This window comes from Polypterus senegalus, chromosome 12 (genome assembly GCF_016835505.1).
Source record: "Polypterus senegalus isolate Bchr_013 chromosome 12, ASM1683550v1, whole genome shotgun sequence".
In the NCBI taxonomy this organism is placed as follows: Eukaryota; Metazoa; Chordata; class Cladistia; order Polypteriformes; family Polypteridae; genus Polypterus; species Polypterus senegalus.
The window spans coordinates 107,443,422-107,465,351 of NC_053165.1; the positions used below are offsets into that span (position 1 = coordinate 107,443,422).

The 21,930-nt window shown below is 36.6% G+C and overlaps 1 protein-coding gene across 3 annotated transcripts in view; it reads left to right on the forward strand.

The window, feature by feature from the left end:
- The window catches only part of csk (C-terminal Src kinase), a 167,931-nt gene that overhangs the window by 55,268 nt on the left and 90,733 nt on the right, over positions 1–21,930 (forward strand). For all 3 annotated transcript variants that reach the window (XM_039773179.1, XM_039773180.1, XM_039773181.1), the window contains one exon: positions 9,919–9,997. The gene's annotated coding sequence lies outside the window, so the exon portion shown is untranslated. The remainder of the gene's footprint in view (positions 1–9,918; positions 9,998–21,930) is intronic.

Below are 21,930 nucleotides of genomic sequence, written 5' to 3' on the forward strand. Positions count from 1 at the left end.
TGATGATATGCTGTGGCAACCCCTAACGGAGAAAAGAAGGAGGCAGAAAATGAATGTTTTAAATAGCATTTTACAGCAACATGTTAAAAAAAAAAAAACAAAAATGCCCATATAGGCTTGTGGTGGCTGAAATAGCTTTCGTAATTAACAGATTGCAACAAGCATGATGTCAGATTTGTATTTGGCTTGATGAGTTAAAAGGGTTGTCTACAAAAGGAAACCCAAAAGCTAACTAAGACAATTTGCAATCTAAAGGAAACCCAAATACTCAAAAAGAGAAGAGCACTTTAAAAAATTAGAATCAAAACCATAGCTGACAACCCAGTGAGAAAAAGTGAATAAACACCTCAATGCTGCTGCTGAGATTTCTTAGTTCTTAAATAAAGCTGAAGGTGGTCTCTCTGCTGCAGCACTGGTGGTCCTCAACCCTTTGGTCCAATGAGTAACCAACAAGAAAATGAACAAATTACACTGAACTTCTTACCTAATAGAATAATTCATAAACAAGAAAATACTGGTTAAAGAATAATAACTTGCAAATAGAAAGAAAATAAAAACATACTGAATAAGATGAAACATTAAAGAATTCACAAAAAAACATCAAAATAAATTATTAGAAATAATTAGAACTAAGATTGAAGCCCTGGTCAAACTGTGACGGTACAACTTCAGGCAGCACTAGAACTGAGTTGGTGTTGCTGAGATTCCAGCACAGACTGCTGTAGAACGGCCAGCATCGGGGGGGGCAGCCAGTTGTCCTTGATCTCCAGGGCTTTGACGTGTCTGACTTTTTTCTCTACGGATACTGCTGAATGGAGTTTTTTTTCTTCCTCTTCTCTGTTGTCAACTAGACAGAAGTTCAACTGTAATGCTAATGGACAGATATTGTCAGTTTCTATTTATGAGAAATCACTTTGGAGCTGCTTTTTTTTTTTTTTTTTTTACTGTGTGTTTAAACAAATCTGTATCCTTTGTGTATGCATTTTGTAATTCGTGATTTGTAAAGCTGTAATTGCATTTTGCCTTTGAACTTGTTAACAGTGCTGAGAAACTGTACTCATTGACGTGCGTTATACAAAAATTAATTGAATTAAATACTTCCAGGCAATGTCTTAGGTATAACTTCTTCTTTTGCAGATTTAGACGATATTGTTGCACAATCAGCCTGTGTTTGCTTAGATTTGCTTCTGCATGTCAGCAAATCTGTACTTTCACACATAGAGATTGACATCATTTTTTGATTGTTCCCTTTACAAATTCATTTGATTAAAAAAATATCCTACCTGGGACGCTAAGATTAGGTGCTTGGGAAGAAAAAAATTACTTGACAAAACACATTACTGCTCCGTGACCATAGCTGGAAAACACAAGGGAAATGTTTAAATATTTTAAGGTAATACATAAACTCTTAAAAAAGCTTCCTCTTTCTACTTCTTATTTTACATTCATGTGCATGCATATAGATGACAGATGAACCATATAAAATGTGTTTCCTGTATGTCACATGGACTCCTGCAAATTGGTGTTGCTATAATAGAATTGACTGCCTTCCTTATTGTGGACAAAATGACTTACTTCATGACCATACAAACTGCATTCTTATCCTGATTACTGCCCGTGCATAGTACTGTCTATCTTTGTACTGGTCATCCTTTTATCTTTCATGAAGTGAAAAGTTTTATGACCATATTATTAAATCAACAATGCTTGCTATCACAAATAACTTTCTCTTCCACATAGTCAGTCATGTGGCTGCAACTCTGAATGTAGTGTGTAGACGTGGTTTAGAGTCGACCTATTCAAATGGCAGCCTAAGGGCCAGATGTGGCCCAGCCCATGGTCTCACCATAAACACGGAAAAAACAGAGAAAAACACATTCCTACATACAGTAAATTTCTACAGTAGTACAGACCATGAATGAAATACTCCACATATCCTAGCAATATTTAACCCACAATCCATGCAGGTGGCACAGTGGTAGCACTGCTGTCTCACAGTGAGGAGATCATAGGTTGACGTCCCAGGTCCTCCCAGCATGGAAAAGACTTTAAGTAGTGAGAAAAGCGCTATATAAATGTAAAAATTATTATTTATTACCATGAAGTGTGTTGTGTATATATAGAAGTGGAGGCAGTAGTCTGTGTTACTGTGACAACCTGTTGAATAAGACACATAGGAGCTGCTTCTCCAGGGAATCTTCAAAATGCCAGCTGGCTTTTTATTCGGTGTGGGACCCCTTCAAAACAAACAAGCAAAAAAGTAGCCTTGCGCTTTCCTGCTCTTCCTGATCTTTTACCATTCGCTCCCTCCTCACTTCTGATCGTGTCGCTGAGCTCTCTTTAGGGAGAGGCCCAGAGCCCTCAAAATGTGCTTTCCCTCAAGACTCCCCACAGCCCATGCAGTAGCAAGACACGTCTCAACATCAACATAATGTGGGATGTGTAACTAAGTGGTGATTCAAAAAGAATCCGTAGATGTTTTATTCATGTGTGTTTGTTAGTTACTGTTAGCACGTGTTATGGGTTTGTGTACTGATGGCTTTGATAGCATTGATAGTTATTTTTTATTCTGTTAAATGCACTCTGTTATGTATGTCATATATGACCAAAATATTTATTTTATATCAAAAGGGAAACAAATGTTATTGCTAATACTGTGCATTTTTTTATTTTGTGCACTTTGAGATGTGCCTAGGACAGATATGACCAAATGTAATCTTTTTTATATTTCAAAAGTGGGGAAAAGTATTGCTTACTACCTCTGATTCTGTTCAGTTACAGCTTTTTTATTGTTTTTTTTTATGCACTTTTTGATGTGCCTGTGTCAGACATGACCACATTTTAAAGGGAAAAAAGGAAAAAACTTTAGTTGTTTCTCAATACATTCGTTTGTGTTGGTTTAAAATATGTCATTACTAGGGGGCTTTGCCCCCTACTTGCTTCACTCGCCAACTCCCTGGCCAGTTCTACGCACTAGCCTCTCTGCGGTTCTTCCGCTCGCGTATGGGGATGTGGATGTACAATTTAAACAGATTTTAATTTTTATATGAAATGTTACATTTGAATCCACACGTCCTATAACTGCTCGTGATTGCATTTCGTTTCTTTCTATTAAATAAAATGACTTTCGAATGTTTGGCTCTGTGATTTGTTAATTGTCTTTGCAAAAGTTATTCTAATGGGAAACTGTTAACGTTTTAATATGAATAGCATATCGAGATTTCCTTTGGTGTTAATGTTATCTGCGGAAGATTTAATACATTATCTTTCTTGGATACATCCTTCTTTCTAAAGTAATTCGTGCTGTGGAAGACCGGACGGTGTTAACGGATGTAGATATTTTTCGGGATATTGTTTTCATCTTCTGCACGATCACCACCAACTGTTTCAGCATAGTCTATTGATACGCATTTTAACCATTTTGCCGTGTTAACGATTAATATTTTTGCCGTTAATTCGTTTGACTTCCTTGTTTCTAGGTGCTAGGATTTCCTGTGTACTCATTTTTTCTGTTGATAACCCTTTGTGATAAAATTCTTCATTAAGATTTGGACATAATATGCCTTCTTTAATTGGGAACTTAAAGTGAGGAAAATGTTAAAATTTATAAAAGCTGAGAGTGCAGGAAGTGTGTCTGACAAAAGCATTCACAAGACTGAGAGGTGAGAGTACCATGATCTTGTTTGAAAATGGTTGCTAGGATGGTGTGACTGTTAAAAATATCATGGCAATATTCTCGTTTCGCAGAAAAAAAAAATATATATATATATATATATATATATATATATATATATATATATATATATATATATTTTCCAAAAAGTCATGTCACGTCTCGTCTCCTAAAAAGTCTTGTTGCTTCAAAAGATTTTTTTTATATAATAGAGAGACTTTTTGCTTACTGGAGGCTAAAAATGTCTGACCCAGATAAATGTCTTAGTTAGAAAATCTGAATTTGGTCATGTGATTTAGTTTATTGAACAAACTTGACAATGATCAAGACACATGATCGCAGAGACTCTGAATACTCCATGATTTCTAGCAACAGACTTGGTGGCTCCAAAATCCCAAATAGCTGCCCTTCTAGGGTTTTCATGCACAAAAGTCTCTACACTTTAAAGAATGTGGTGCAATAAATAAAAAAATGCATTGAGTGGCAGGCGGTCCAGTGGATGAAAATACCTTGTTAATGCAAGGGTAACAGAAAAGCCACAAATACTTAAATATGACATCTTTATAACAGTGGCGTGAAGAAAGGCACTTCTGTTAATGTGTAATTATTCAGAACTAGATGGTGTTTGGTGATGGCAGCAGAAGACTATAATGGGTTGTACTCTGGCTGGCTAAGAATGGAAAGGTGAGGCTACAATTGGGCACACGATTCCCAAAACTGGGACAAGTTGTGATTAGAAAAATATTGCCCAGTGTGATGGATCTTGAATTCTTTTACAGCATGAAGATGTTAGTCAATGGTACATGCTGGTATAGGGCTGTAATGGAATAGGTACATTTTTGTTGGCAAAGGTTTGGTCTCAAGACCTATTTGAAAACCATGTAAATGCCGCAGCATACCTAAACATTGTTGCTGACCATGAGCATTACTTTATGGCTACATACTTCTCCTTTTCAGATGGGTATTTCCAGCAGAATAATGTACCATGTCATAAAGACAAGTTCTTTACAGCTGGTTTCAGTTAGAATGAACTAAATTCTTATGATTCATGTTCATTTCATGTCTCAAAATTCAGGCAGTCCTGGACATAAAAGGAAGTCCTTCCTGGTAATAGATAGGTGTACCTATTAAAGTGGACACACAGTGTGTTTTACCTCTGAACTAGCTGAAGTGAGTGTGTTTCACTTGGCCTGCAGTGGACTTCCTTCATACTTAGGGATAGTTCCTAGCACAAGCTTGGTACTTTCTGACTATGCAGTGCTACCACATAACACTAAATTTGGGTTAAGTAAGGATTAGAAAATGGCTGAATGATTTTGTCGGAGCCAAAGTGATTTTCAAAAACAATGACCACCAGGTTTGCATCAATTACCTGGATTTACCCAGGTTTGACTACTGACTATTATTTCTGGTAACCAATCATGACCACAGAATTTAATTTCTTGTATTTAAATACATTTTCTGCAAAATGTATAACTCTGGAAAGCTGACTTTTTATCTGTCATCAAAACCTTATAAATAATACTTCAAGAATATAGTTCCTGTACACCTTGGGAGAAACCAAAATATACTGCTCAAAAGAATTAAAGGAACACTTTTTAATCAGAGTATAGAATAAAGTCAATGAAACTTATGGGATATTAATCTGGTCAGTTAAGTAGCAGAGGGGGTTGTTAATCGGTTTCAGCTGCTGTGGTGTTAATGAAATTAACAACAAATGCACTAGAGGGGCAACAATGAGATGACCCCCAAAACAGGAATGGTTTAACAGGTGGAGGCCACTGACATTTTTCCCTCCTCATCTTTTCTGACTGTTTCTTCACTAGTTTTGCATTTGGCTACAGTCAGTGTCACTACTGGTAGCATGAGGAGATACCTGGACCCTACAGAGGTTGCACAGGGAGTCCAACTTCTCCAGGATGGCACATCAATACGTGTCATTGCCAGAAGGTTTGCTGTGTCTCCCTGCACAGTCTCAAGGGCATGGAGAAGATTCTAGGAGACAAGCAGTTACTCTAGGAGAGCTGGAGAGGACCATAGAAGGTCCATAACCCATCAGCAGGACCAGTATCTGCTCCTTTGGGCAAGGAGGAACAGGATGAGCACTGCCAGAGCCCTACAAAATGACCTCCAGCAGGCCACTGGTGTGAATGTCTCTGACCAAACAACCAGAAAGACTTCATGAGGGTGACCCAAGGGCCCCCTGTCCTCTAATGGGCCCTGAGCTCACTGCCCAGCATCATGCAGCTCGATTGGCATTCGCCATAGAATACCAGAATTGGCAGATGCATCACTGGTGCCCTGTGCTTTTTACAGATGAGAGCAGGTTCACCCTGAGCACGTGACAGAAGTGAAAGGGTCTGGAGAAGCCATGGAGAACATTATGCTGCCTGTAACATCATTCAGCATGAGCAGTTTGGTGGTGGGTTAATGATTGTCTGGGGAGGCATATCCATGGAGGGTCACACAGACCGCTACAGGCTTGACAAAGGCACCTTGGCTGCCAATAGGTATCAGGATGAAATCCTTGGACCCATTGTCAGACCCTATGCTGGTACAGTGGCTCCTGGTGCACGACAATTCCTGGCCTCATGTGGTGAGAGTATGCAGGCAGTTCCTGGAGGATGAAGGAATTGATACCAATGACTGGCCACCACACTTTCCTGACCTAAATCCAATAGAACACCTCTGGGACATTATGTTTTGGTCCATCCAATGCCACCAGGTTGCACCTCAGACTGTCCAGGAGCTCAGTGATGCCCTGGTCCAGATCTAGGAGGAGATCCCCACAACACCATCTGTCATCTCATTAGAAGCATGCACCGATGTTGTCAGGCATGTATACAAGAACACAGGGGCCATACAAAGTGCTGCGTACAATTTTGAGTTGCTGCAATTAAATTTTGGCAAAATGGACTAGTCTGCCACATCATTTTTTCACTCTGATTTTTGGGGCGTCTTTGAATTCAGGGCTCTGTAGGTTGATCATTTTCATTTCCATCAAACGATGTGGCATCCTTTCGTTCCTAACACATTACCCAGTCTATATCAGTATAGATATCCAGGAGGATTTCTTTTTCCCATTGAGATCTGATGTGTTTTCAAAGTGTTCCTTGAATTTTTTTGAGCAATTTATTTCTGTTTAATTCATAGAATTGTGTATATGCATGTTTGTGTTTATATATAAAGCCAAATGTCCGTGGTTGACTCACTGACTTTCTGACAGGATATTTATGGCTATTTGCAGACAACCTAAACAAAAATAGTTTCATTATTGGATTCAACTTATGGCCCTGAAGCCTTTTGCCACTGAAAGTTAATTTAATTAAAAACAAAAAAGGAGAAAAATCACAATAATGTTTCACATTTAATATTTAGAAAGGGCAGTCTGAGTGCTTGTGTATGGCTGGCACAGTATATTGCAGCTCATAGCGGGTCTTATTTATGTTTTGTTTATTTCTAAACAATTACTTTTTATAGAACAAAACTATGTCCCACATTGCTCTAAAAAATTAAAGCTATTCACACCATTCAGTTATTACCCATGTCCACTAAGAAACTTAAACTCTGTCAATAGTCCATCATTCTTTATTAGTTCACATGTGATTTGCTGCTTCACAAATATTTAGCTAAGAATTAAAAAACTATCACTCAAGTTAATAAGTACATCATAAGTATTTTGTAAATTTGTGTTATCTGTTCCACAAGAAAAATAAAATGGTATTCAGAATGAATGTCTATCTCTGTGTATTATATAGTATTTAGTATTATATTATATAGTAATGACAATGGAAAGTTGCATCAGCCAGGGATCACCCATACCATGAGCCGACTTTCCATCACCAGTGGCAGGGCACCTATAAAAACAGCAAGCCTGCGATGTAACATAATTCTATCTAGTGCGGCAAAGGCAAGCAATCCATTTAACAATAACGAGCCATGTAAAGAGCAAAGAGAATCCATTCTGGCTCTCGGCACTACAATGTTATAATAATATATATTTGAACCCAGAAGACAAGAGATTGCCTGGGGAATATCATCAAAAGTGATCAGAAGTATAGAAAAACTTGTTTGGCTTCAAGGCCATATTTATTAGAATATAGGCTACAAAGTTTTTCTTTGTACATATAGCAGGAACAGCCTGGAACAGGGGAGAGTCTCAAGGCTTTGGAAAACATCTTGTATCACCCCAGTCCCAAAGGTATCCCGTCCTAGTGAGCTGAATGACTTCCGGCCTGTTGCTCTGACGTCACATCTGATGAAGACCATGGAGCGGCTGCTGCTTCACCTGAGGCCACAGGTCCGCCACGCCCTCGACCCTCTGCAGTTCGCATACCAGGAGAAGGTGGGAGCGGAGGATGCCATCGTCTATATGCTACACCGATCCCTCTCCCACCTGGACAGAGGCAGTGGTGCTGTAAGAATTATGTTTTTGGACTTCTCTAGCGCCTTCAACACCTTCCAACCTCTGCTCCTTAGACACAAGCTGACTGAGATGGGAGTAGACTCAAACCTGGTGGCATGGATTGTGGACTATCTCACAGACAGACCTCAATATGTGCGTCTTGGGAACTGCAGGTCTGACATTGTCTTCAGCAATACAGGGGCACCGCAGAGGACTGTACTTTCTCCGGTCCTGTTCAATCTATATACATCAGACTTCCAATATGACTCGGAGTCCTGCCACGTGCAAAAGTTCACTGTTGACAGTGCTATTGTGGGCTGCATCAGGAGTGGGCAGGAGGAGGAGTACAGGAAGCTAATCAAAGACTTTTTTTAAATGGTGCGACTCAAACCACTTACACCTTAACACCAGCAAGACCAAGGAGCTGGTGGTGGATTTTAGGAGGCCCAGGCCCCTCATGGACCCTGTGATCATCAGAGGTGACTGTGTGCAGAGAGTGCAGACCTATAAATATCTGGGAGTGCAGCTGGATGATAAACTGGACTGGACTGCTAATACTGATGCTCTATGTAAGAAAGGTCAGAGCAGACTATACTTTCTGAGAAGGTTGGCATCATTCAACATCTGCAGTAAGATGCTGCAGATGTTCTACCAGACAGTTGTGGCAAGTGCCCTCTTCTACGCGGTAGTGTGCTGGGGTGGCAGCATAAAGATGAAAGACGCCTCACGCCTGGACAAACTTGTTAAGAAGGCAGGCTCTATTGTAGGAGTAAAGTTGGACAGTTTAACATCTGTGGCAGAGCGACGGGCACTAAGCAAACTCCTGTCAATCATGAAGAATCCACTGCATCCACTTAACAGTGTCATCTCCAGGCAGAGGAGTAGCTTCAGTGACCGACTTTTGTCACTGTCCTGCTCCACTGACAGACTGAGGAGGTCGTTCAGCCCCCACACTATGCGATCTTCAATTCCACCCGGGGGAGTAAATGCTAACATTCTTCAAAGTTATTGTCTGCTTTTTTTATTTATTTATTTTTTTTTCATTTTTTCATTTTTATTACTATTTAATTTAATATTGTTTCTTTGTATCAGTATACTGCTGCTGGATTTTGTGAATTTCCCCTTGGGGATTAATAAAGTATCTATCTAGCTAGCTAGCTAGCTATATCCTCTGACTTGGTTTTATAGCCCTTTAAACTTAGAAAGTAATATACATGTTTTAATCCCATAAAACTCAATGAACTTCCCCAGTGCCATTTTTTTTTTAATAACATTTTTACAAAATAAATACTAGAAAGTGCCCTTATGGAAAAATAAAGTAATATGTTCCTGGGTTACAATATATTATTTTTTTTAATCTATTTATAGACACTGCTTCCCAGTTCAGAGTTCTGAGGATCTGTAGCCTGCCAAAAGACAGGAACCAAGCTTGGATAGCATGTCAGTTCATAGTGGGTTTCCATCATTTATACTAATATTATTTCATGGTTTCTCATCAGCCTTGACACTTCTCACAAATGTTATTTTCATTGTTTTAATATTTCTCTTTCTCTCCCAAAGCTGTCTTTCCTAATGCTGATCTCCCTCTTAGGATTTAAATGCAGTGAAAAAATTCATGTGTGGCACTTACAATGAACTGTAGGCAAATTCTTGTACTGCCATTGCTTGGTTTAAATTTTGTTGCATTACATGAAGGTGCCTAACCCCAGTGATGAAGGAAAGGAATATATTGTTTAGTTTATCTTCATCACCAGTGAATCAGCAAGTGGTCTGTAGCCATATAATTACAGTAGGTTGATCTCATAAAGGTATTGATTGTTCTTTTTGTTTTGCCATACAGGAGGATCTCTCTCTATATACTTGTTTCCCTCCATGTGGGATGTTGGTCTGTCCAGATTATATACCAGCTTTCTGAGTCTGTAAGTATTTTTGTAATTTCCATCCAGATGCAAAAGTATAAATATACACAGTGTAATGACCATCTTATTCACATACAGTGCATAGGTGACTCAAAGCATGGTAAAATGTTAAAATCAGGGCAGTATGTTGACATAGTGATAGTACTGCTGCCTCACAGTAAAGAGGCCAAGGTTCAGATCCTCTTCTGTTTGTATTTATTGGCTGTTTAATTATTTTATAAAAATTAATGACTAAATAAAATGCTGCTTTTGTTAAGATTGAGCCCAAATAGATATATTTCGTATTAATTATAAAAAACAAACAAGGTCCATGTTTGAATCAATAAAAGGCACCAAGATAAACGGATAGTGGAAATCCGGTTCCAAGTCAAAAAGAAAGAAAATGTGATGAGTCTGCCTTGGAAGTGTACAACGTGCTGTTTGGCTCCTTTTAAATATTATAATATTTTCATTATATAAGGCTTTAAGAGTTATCCTTGCATTCTGAAAAAGGTCTTCTTTCTCCTTTTTTTTTTTTTTTTGATATAATGCCACATTTATTTAACAGTTCACTGCAATGTTCTTATACTAATTAGCTTTTACTGCGGATTCACTTTTGCAAAGAATTTTGTCATAGCCCTTAATATTAAAGGGGCTCTCTAAGGTTTCGATGGACTTGTTAGGGTTTTGTGAAGTTGCTACCTGCAGATTTTTAAATTTTCTATAGTCTCTGTGCGACATTGTTATTCTTGTTTCTTACTAACTTCTAATTACAGTATACATGGTTAGAATTGCCCTTTAGCATCAAGGAGAACAGGTTAAGCAACTCAAACTATCTTAACTCTGAAAAGGGTTAGACCGGTAAATATTTTCTTTGTAATATACCTTAAATGCTTATAGTGCCGCTCTTCTGCTTCTCGTACATTTTCTTCATTTCTGCACCACGTGCCAGTATCATAGCCTTCAATGTCGATAGAAACTTTGGTAATGTAAATAAGAAGAGGAGGTAATATCTTTAAGATGTTTTTCTATTTCTCTGTGTCCCCCCATACTGTTAGTTGAACCCAAAATAAATTAATGTCCTATGTGTTATCTCTCCTTGAAATTAAAATATGTAGTTAGTATTTAGTTATTACTCTTAACTAAATAATTTGAGTGGTATTTGTTGCATGGGCAGCACAGTCAGCACTTTTTATGTGTTCTTCCCCCTAAAGATGCATGTGTTACAGTTGGTGGAATGGAGATTCTAAATTGCCTCCGTGTGAGTATAATTGTGTGTGCGTGTGAGTGGGCTCAGTGCTGATTTTGTCTTAGGCCCGATTATTTCTGAAATAATTATCCGCGCCCCCATAATCACTTACAGTGGATTCAAAAAGTATTCAGACCACTTCACTTTTTTCAGGTGTTGCTATGTTGCAGCCTTGTGCTAAAATGATTCAAATTAATCCACCGACACACACATACACACATCAAACAACACTCAATACCCAAACTGACAAAGTCGAAAAAGGGTTTTAGAAATTCTATAAATTTTTTGACCGATGCCAATTGGTGTTTTAAATTTTGAATTATTTCATCAGCCTGTGTGCTCCCTTCCTTCCTTGACTTTTCCTAAACTGACACACTGCATATGTAATCCATCTAAACATTATCCAACCCGCTATATCCTAACTACAGGGTCATGGGGGTCTGCTGAAGCCAATCCCAGCCAACCAAGGGCGTAAAGCAGGAAACAAACCCCGGGCTGGGCGCCAGCCAACTGCAGGGCGCACACACACACCAAGCACAATTTAGAATCGCCAATGCACCTAACCTGCATGTCTTTGGACTGTGGGAGGAAACCCATGCAGACACGGTGAGAACTTGCAAACTAAACACAGTGAGGACCCGGGAAGTGAACCCAGGTCTCATAACTGCGAGGCAGCTGCGCTACCCACTGCGCCACTGTGCTGCCCACTGCATATGTAGTGAATAATAGAAATTAATAATAGACAAATCTGAAAATTGTTGACACTCCAGTTATTTCAGGTAAAATATGGCTACAAACTTACAACTTACCTGAAATGTCATCACAGCCGGCATTATTCTGACTTGGGGAAAGGAGAACACCTGAGATGGGATATCATGGAAGACGCAAGCAGTAAGTGTTGAGCACAGAGATGGAAGTTTGCTCACTAGCAGCTTTTTCTCAAACACAGTAAATCTGACCATGTATGCAAATGTGTGAATGTGAAGATGGAAGGACTGATGCAACACGGCACTTAGCCATGAATGAGGCGCCTTTCAGGAGAAAAAATTGAAGTAACAAATTGTCTAAACACTATCCCTTATTTGAAGAAAAGATAATGCTTGATTTGTTACTATGCTGATGCAACCTTTTGGTGCAGGACTGCCCACAGACTGCAAAAATGGGTGCAGGCAACATGCAGCTTACAGTTTACCTATTTATTTCATTAAATATGTAAATGCTGACATTTTATATGTATATTGAAAAATATTAGTTTTTGATTAATTTAGTATTGTATGTTGTCAGCCTATTGAATAGTGTTGTTTTGCTTTTTATAATTAAATACTGTGGTATAGGTGGTTTTATGCTGACTTTTAGGTCCTTCAAGCTTTCTTACTTCTGGTTGAATAAAGTATTGCCCAGTGTGAAAGATGTACACACGATAAAACTATAAAGTGTCACTGTAAATATACCAAGAATGTCTTCTGACTGCTGATCCGGACTGTTTTATAATAAGAATAAATGTCACTTGTCATTTACCAGTTTTGTGATATACACATATTGTAAATATTTGGGTATAGTAGTAAATTTTAAAACTGTCTCCAAAAAAGAAGTTTCTATTTCAATTTGTTATTTCATAGTGCCATGAAAAAGTATTTGCCCCCTTCCTGATTCTTCAATTATTGTATTTTTGTTTCTTCGTAAAACTTGTTTCTGATCCACAAAGAAAATTTAGTGTAATACAAAAGACAACCAGAGTAGAATAAACACAATACACAGTTTTTAAATGATCATTAGTACTAGGGTGTGGTACCCTATTAGCCATTATGGATGTGGTGAGAAGTTAAGCAATATGACGCCTTTTATTGGCTACCTAGAAAGATTACAATATTCAAGCGTTCAAGGCAACTCGGGTCCCTTCTTCAGGCAAGACGCAATTCTCTGCAAACCAAATATTATAAGTGTGTATGGTTGGATTCCTTATCATGATGCCTTTCGGGTTAAGATTTTCCTTTTTGCATTTCGTTAAGAAGAAGATGTCTCTGTCCAGGCGTGCCAGTTTCTTCCACCAGGTCTTCAATCCCATGTTGTAGCAGTACATTTCAGTGTCTTGCATGTCTGTAGTACTAGGGTGTCGTACCGTGTTCGCCATTATGAACGTAATGGGAAGTCAAGCAAAATGACACCTTTTATTGGCTAACTAGAAAGATTACAATATGCAGGCCTTCAAGGCATCTTGCCTAAATGATCATTGGAACTGTTGAAGTAGAAAAGTCCAGCAGCACCTATATTACCTGGATGAATATGTTATTGTTCCCTTTGGCACTCAATCAACCAATAAACTAAATTAAATAACTAGTTAAATTAGATTAGACACACCCAAGGTTCATTGCTGCAGCATCTGTTTAATCTAAATGTTATTTAAATAGAACCTCCCTACTAATGTGAAGTTGACCAAAAGCTAACACAGCCTTCCACAGTAAAAAAAAAAAAAATGTAATACCTACAGTCAAACATGGTGTTGGTAGTGTGATACTGTGGCGATGCTTTCATGTTTTAGTGCCTGGTCGACATGCCATAATTGAAGGAAGCATGAGTTCAGCTGTCTTGAACCCCACTGAGATGTTGTGGTGGGACCTTAAATGGGGGCTATTCATAGTAGAAAAGTCTCCAATGTGGCTGAACGAAAATAATTCAGTAGAGAAAAATGGGACAGAATTTCTGTACAGTGATGCCAAAGACTGATTTGATGCTACTAGAAATTTTTGATTGCAGTTGTTGCTGCTAAAGCTGGTGTTTCAAGATCAGAAACCAATTATAATTGGTTTATCATTAATGAATAAACAAAAATAGAGGAAATCCGGAAGGGGCTGAATACTTTTTTATGGCACTGTATGTGTGCTTTTGATTTTCACTAATAAATGCTGAAGCAGTTTTCTGCTCAACAGTAGTTCAGCCTTGCAGTTTTTTTATTGAAAACGTATGCTAACATTTCTAGATGTGTTCTTCAAAGAGCACTTGAACATGGCCATTCGATATGATGATGGTGTTATAAATTTAGAAGATTATCAAAAATTACAGCAGATCTTATCTTGTTAAATCATTGAGTAGTTTCATTATGGTGACCTTAAATGATTCAGACTTAAATTTAAGGTAGAACAGAATGTTTGTGCGCTATATGAAGGGTACAGTGAAGAATGCTATGGGATGTACCCACATTCAGTTAATTATGTATGTCATCACCATTTATCTGATAAATTGTTAATGTTACTCATAATTGAGAACAGTTAGTGTTGGACCTCAATAGAGGGGATGGAGCAGTGACATTCATGGAGTGGGCATATCATCTTCACTTGATATAGCCAGATTAGTATTATTAGGAATAGCATTTCAAAAAAAGTTCATTTTTCCAAAGAGGTCATTTATGTTAGAACAGTTTTAATTGGGACATAAATACAGAGTTGTCTGTAGTTTTTGATTCATTATTAATAACATTACATCCTGGCATGGCATCTGCTCATCTTTGAACTGCAACGAACTACAGAGTCTCAAAAAAATACTTGCACACAGCTGCATTCTGTTTAGGGCATATATAACACAGGTGCCTCAGAAAGCTAATATTATTAGTGAAGACCTCAATCATCTTGTGCCATCTCTCTCCTATTCTGGCCAACAATACAGAAGAATTTTCATTTATACCTGTACATTCAAAGATTCAAAGTTATTTTATAAATTCAATGATATTTTATCCACTACAGTAAACAGTATGTTATATTCAATACATGCTTATGTATTTATTTTTCTTTTTTTGGAGTGATGGTATGTTGTTGGTATTCTACTTCAATCATTAGTCTGTGTGGAATTTGCAGTAAAAACGTCATAGTACTGTGCACAAATCACAATGAAACTTGGACTGCTGTTTTTTGGATAATATGTGTTTGTGTATGTACATAGACAAAGACATTTATATAAGCCTATATATTGTAGGCATACATAACAAATAACGGCTAAAAAGCAATTCATCCTCCTATAGACAGTTACAGTAAGAAACTTAAAAGTAAAAAAGTATCGCATTTTAGGTGAGACAATAGTGTGAGTGTGTGTGTATAATATATACAGTTGTGGCCAAAAGTTTTCAGAATGACACAAATAATTTCACAAAGTTTGCTGCTTCAGTGTTTATGATGGTAATTTGCATATACTCCAGAATGTTATGAAGAGTGATCAAATGAATTGCAATTAATTACAATTACAAAAACATCAGTGCTGCAGGAAACCTCCTACTGTTGTCCATAATTTAGCAGGTGGAAGGGGAATTCTGAACAAGTACATCTCAGACCATCCACACCAAATGACTAAGCACTCCATGCTTCAGACTGGATATTAGTTAATAAATTAAATGATCAGTTCAATTGTTTTTACAGTCCAGTCCTTTTCTAGCTTCTGTAGAAATTTTAATATAACCTTTAATGTGTCAAAATGCAACTGTGATACTTAATCTTTTAAATGTTTGTTTGATATATAACTTTAAAAATGATATAGTTAATGTTATAGAATTATAACATTTGCAATGAATGACATCTCTTAAGGAGTTGTTATTTGTGGCACATTTTCATTGTGAGGACTGCCAAGCCACTGACTTTGCATACAGTGTTATGACCCATCTTTCACAAAGATCCTCACATAAAAAGGGTGTTTAATAGTACAAAAAACTCATTGTCCCAGTGTTAAATAGTCATGTTTCATTCTTCATCAGTCAGATATTCTGGACAGACCAGCTCTCTGCACCCTGCTATTGTATATTAATTCTTGTGTGAGAAATGCGGGAAGCAGCCGGCATTGAAAGAATGTGGCAACAAGTACAGAACACAGCTGACTACTCATGTTTCACAAAGATGTCGGGGTGCATGTTTTAAGTCTACTTGATAGACAGTGCTCTGATTGTCAGCTGTCCTCTATCTGATTGGATATGTGTTTTGGTTTGTGTTTTACTAAGTGCATAACAAACTGAAATTCCTGTGGAACCTACTTACAAGGGCTTCTTAAATTGTTGGGGTTCCTTAAAATCTTGTATGGTCTATAAAGTTTGACACTATTCTCATTTTGCTTTTAAGTCAGCATGCAAATAATACTGTTAAGAATATCTTTATAAGAAATCTGCCTTCAAGATACTGGACAAGATCCCCCTTACAAATGAGTTCATTCTTGTACTGCCTCAGGTTGCGGGTGTGTGTTTTGTTTTGTTTTGTTTTTTTCCCGTCCCCTCGACTCACTATCTACATCGGGAGTTTTCAGGTCTTTATTCCAACCAGCTTCTGTTTTTAATTGGTCACCTGGGCTAATTAAATGAACTGTTATTTCCCAGATTCTGTGTTTTAGGAACAATATAGAAATTAGAAAACTAAGTTTGGTTAAAAAAATATTAAAATGTACTAAACAGTTATATGGGAATAATGTATTTTTTTTCTTTTTAACAGTATTTTCATCCTGATTTTCATTCTTCTTTTCCTTGTGTTCTAATTGTTTAATTAATCCTTTATTTACTAAGTAGTGGATCAGACGCTAAAAGTAGTTGCAGCCTTTCACGATTCAGTGTTGTTTGCCTGGGTGTCTGCTCTGCTAGCTTTTAATTATCATTATTAAGATACAATGAAGGGAGCAATCTGCACAGAGAAACTGCAAAATATAACAAAATCAACAAAAGAGAGTTAAGCAATTAAATCTATGGCAAAAATTAAACTATTTCTAAATGTCTTATAAATGTAAAAATCATGCTGCTGTGCTTCTCTGAAGTAGAATAAGAGAAAAGGAAAAAAATACCAGCTATTTAAAGGAGGTCAGTGTCATCAGTTGTTACTAATTATGAATCTAAATGGATCAAAAACATGTAGCCACAGTGGGTCTTCAGGACCGAGATTGAAAACCCCTGATCTACGTAATTTCCTTTGAACAGAGGTTCCAAAATGCACAACTTGATTGAAACTTACGGTAACTGTTGTTCACAAAACATGCTTTTTGCTATGCTAGTTTACGTATTATATTACAGGTGACATTAAATGTTTATGCATCCAGCTTTAAAAAAAATTTAAAATGTAAACAAAATAAAAGTGCAATTTGCAAGAAATGATAAAACATTCCTGTCACTGGTTGTATTTCTCACAAAGTTATTAGACTGATGCTGAAGTTGTTTAAAAGCTGTATATATGTATATAGCTTTCTAAGCCTATCCCCCATGCTTGTCCCAGGACTTATCTATGAATATTTTAATAATAAGGGAAATACCTGATTTGCTCTTCAGGGTGTCTCTTCTCTTGGTACCTGTTTGTCAGTACGTTTTCAGTGAGTGAATTTTTCCTGTATCTACAACAGTTTGTAGAAAATTATACATACTTGAGAACATCCATAGGCAAAGGAATAGGAGTTCCATCTCTACCAGCATCCTTTACTGTTGACTTGACTTGTAATTCAGACCAGAATCCAAATTTATTTCACAATAAGATACTAAATCCGTGAGCTTCTGTCTTCTGAGAAGCAGTTATTTCTTAAAATGAGGCCAAAATTCAGCTACATTCTCCAAAAAGATGCATCTTCTTCAGCTTTTGAATCTTGCATCCTGTTTTTAATTTATTCCAGGAGGATTGTAAAATTTTAGTTGGGTGTTTTTTTTTTGGAGCAATTATGACTTTTAGAAAATGTAGTTTTGTTTGATATGGTGAAGGTGACTGTTGGCATTTAGAACTGCAAGCACTAGAGTTCACAGTAAAAAAAAATTTGATGATTTTATTTATAATTAACTTAGGTTCTAAATCTTCTGATATTCATTAACTGCATAATGTGAAGCAAAACCCATTTGAGTTTGTATTTTATACAAACAGATTTGAGATCTGAATGCAGCTGTTTTACTGCTTAGTAGAATGCCCTGGAAATATACCTTTTTGAAATACCAAGGACTATGTATAAAGCAGGCGTAGATTAATAGAACTGACTAAAAACATCAATGTAGTGTATTATGAATACATTAAGTGGTATATAGGTATCAGATATAGTCATTGTAAAGCACATGCTTAGTCTCTGAAGCTTTATTTTTATTGCAGCTCCTAAAAATTCATTATAGAAGTAGATAGTCTTTAAGCCCAAAATGAATGACACTGAGTTGATACAGTTAAGGACATAAGCTCAAAAATGACCAAAATTTACAGAGAGGAAGTGTATTAGTATGTGTAACAGATTTCATCTGAAGTGCTTTAAACTGCAGGAGAAAGTCTTGTTTGGAATTATGTATTCCCTTAAAAGAGCTTCGGAGACATTTTGGTTTTGGACTAAAGATCTCGGCTGCTTGTAGGTACTGGCTTAAATAGCCACTTCCTCATTCTTTGCTTCTGTCTTTTGTGATAAATGTAACATGTAGTTTCCTGTATGCTGGCTGATAGTCTGTGCCTTGTATGGTTGATTTTGTACCAAAAGACCATTGCTAAAGTGGTTCTCTTGTTAGAATCTTTATACTGTGCTTCAGTACACAGCCTGTTGAGAATAAACACATACTATGTAACGTTACACTGACTACTTAAACCAAACACTTCTCCATTTTCATCTTCTTCTGCAAGTGTGTATATTTAGCGAAGTAAGAACAGCTGTATATGAACAAGGAAGTCTTTACTTCAGTATATAACATAATGAATAAGTAATACATTCATTACAGTAAACAGTTTCAGCAAACGTTTTCAATTTTAACGTCATCCTTTTTCCGAACCATGATCTACTGGGAAATGCTAGAAGAATTTTGTGCTTAGGCAGCCTGTCTGATGACTTAGTACCACAGAGAAATCAGAATCCTCTGCATATTTTTTTAATTTCATTAATCTATAGCTCAGAATACTTTCATGACATTAACATTGCTCACCAGTTCATCTTTTTAACCAAGATGAAAGAGCTCAGGGTGTGATTAAGATGGTAACTGCGTAGAAGATATGATTACCAAACAAGATTAATGCTTTAAACTGCACCCATGTTGCCAAAATTGGCACTGTCAGCCTGTGTTAATAGGAAACACCGACATTCAATAAACACTAAAACAGCCTTTTCTCCTAGAACCTTGCATGCATAGATTTTTAACAACTGACAAATCTGTCTAGTTGAACACTGTGAAAAGAAACTGCAATTCAGATTGTGAAGGAAGAAGTCAGAGTGGAGTTAGGTGATTGAAATGATACATGCATTTAGTTATTATTGAATTACACTTACATAGCCTGTACTACTAGAAATTGTCATTTATACCTATCATTTACTAAAGATTTCTGCACTGCTTGTGGAGTGTAAATATGAACAATAATTTCACTCTCAATTTTATGTATTAGTAGTATACCCGTGTTATGTAAATGCATATTGATTTATTTATATTTCCAATTTTTGGTATCTCATCTTTCATTTATATTATCTGTTAGATTTATATTAGCAACTTTTTCTTTAATATTTTGTATAGCACTTTGAGCTCTTTGATGAAAATATGCTAAACTTGTTAAGAAGGCAGGCTGTATTGTAGGAGTAAATTTGGACAGTTTAACATCTGTGGCAGAGCGACGGGCATTAAGCAAACTCCTGTCAATCATGAAGAATCAACTGCATCCACTTAACAGTGTCATCTCCAGGCAGAGGAGTAGCTTCAGTGACAGACTTTTGTCACCGTCCTGCTCCACTGACAGACTGAGGAGATCGTTCCTCCCTCACACTATGCGACTCTTCAATTCCACCCGGGGGAGTAAATGCTAACATTAATTTTATTTTTATTTTTTTCATTTTTATTACTATTTAATTTAATATTGTTTCTTTGTATCAGTATACTGTTGCTGGATTATGTGAATTTCCCCTTGGGATTAATAAAGTATCTATCTCTATCTATCTATCTATCTATCTATCTATCTATCTATCTATCTATCTGTCTATCTATCTATCTATCGATCGATCGATCGGTCGATCGAAATAAATGTTGCTGCTGTTATAATATTCTCACAATTCTGGTGAATACATTTTTAACCAATACAAAATAAGTTGTCCTAAGCGTTTGACCAAATCTCCACCAACAGTGTGGGGAATATAGTGTCAATAATTTACTTCATGTCTTGGTGTTGCAGTCTTAGCAGTTCCTGCATCAGTAATGTATAATTGCTTTTAAAATGATGGTGTTCCACTACGTATTTTATAAGAAAAAACCTCCTGGAAAGGAGTTTTTTGGGGAACATCATTGCAGTTCACAATAGGGGTTGTGATTGTTCACAAATGACATGGTTCAGGTCATGTTTTGATTTTTCTCAATTGATGAATGCTCTTACGAAGGACAAATTGTTAGTCATAAATTTAAAATGAAGAAATTAAAAAAATGTGGCTTTTTTTTTTCTTTCTTCAAGTCTGCTTACCATTACATTGGTCTTGAAAGAAATTAAGAAAACCCTTTTCAAATAGAATGTCCATTTTTAACTCAAATAAAATAAACAATTAGTAGTTATTTTTGGGCAAATCTAATCTGATCATAGAACAAAGTAATGAGTATGAACTGTACCAATGTCCTCTTGAAAGAACAGTCTAGACTCCACTTTCACTCTCATAGCCTTGAAGTTAAAGGTGAGACTTTGCATGCACAATTCCAACTAAACTGCAGAGGCGTTCAAGTCCCCAGAATTTTAAGATACTCTACCTTGGGACAGAGGCAAATACTCATTAAATAAGTGAATATTAGTATAGAAGTGGTAAAACTGATGGTATTGTTCCATAGCATAGAAACTGTGCTAAATATTACCATAATTACAGAGAATGTATGAGTTACAAAATATCATATACTGTAGCTTAGCAATAGCAGCTTTACCTTCGACCAGAACTGACCTTGGAATAATTGGATGTCTGCACTGTAAATGAATCATAATGTGAACAATTTAATATTAAAAATGAGGGCAGATATTTAATATATACAATTAAGTAACCTGTCCTTGATCTTTATAACTGTAAAAAATTATTCAGTGATAATTTGGAAATATCCCAAAGAAAACCTTAAGAAAACATAGCAATGTGAAAAGTTTACTACTAAAACAAATACAGATATGGATGCAGTTATTGTATTTCAGATAGCATTTAAGAATATATGGCTGTGGCAGGGTCTTCCTAGTTTCTATTTACCTCTTTTATGGACAGATCGTATAAACATGCACTTGCAAAAATTTTAAATGGGTGCTACAGTAAGTTTTGTAATATGTGAATTTGATCCTGAATACTGAAATGTCTGAAATGTGTACACTAATATTTATATAATGTAGCATCTTTTAAGAACCACAGCAGTATTCAGTAATGTTACGTGTGTGATTTAAAGTTACTTCATTCAAAGCTAAAAACTGCTCAAAATCTCCAATCTGTGTTAGCATCAAAGCCTAAAATTGGTAGTGTCCCAGTATACATGAATACTGTTCAATAAACATCTACCAACAAGAAAACAAAAGTTACTAATTAATTTTAGTCACTAAAAAGCACTGTCCCATTCTCGTGTTATCACATTTTGAAAACCAGCATCTCCATCAGCTATAGAAAAAACACTGTTTCAAAGATAAAAATTGACATTGCTATCCGTAAGTAGTTGCTGTAGTACCTTTGCTGATATTGCACTTTTATTGATGCTCATATGTAAACTATGTGAGCACAGATGAAGTCATCTGGAGCAGCACAATATAGCTAATGGAAATTATAG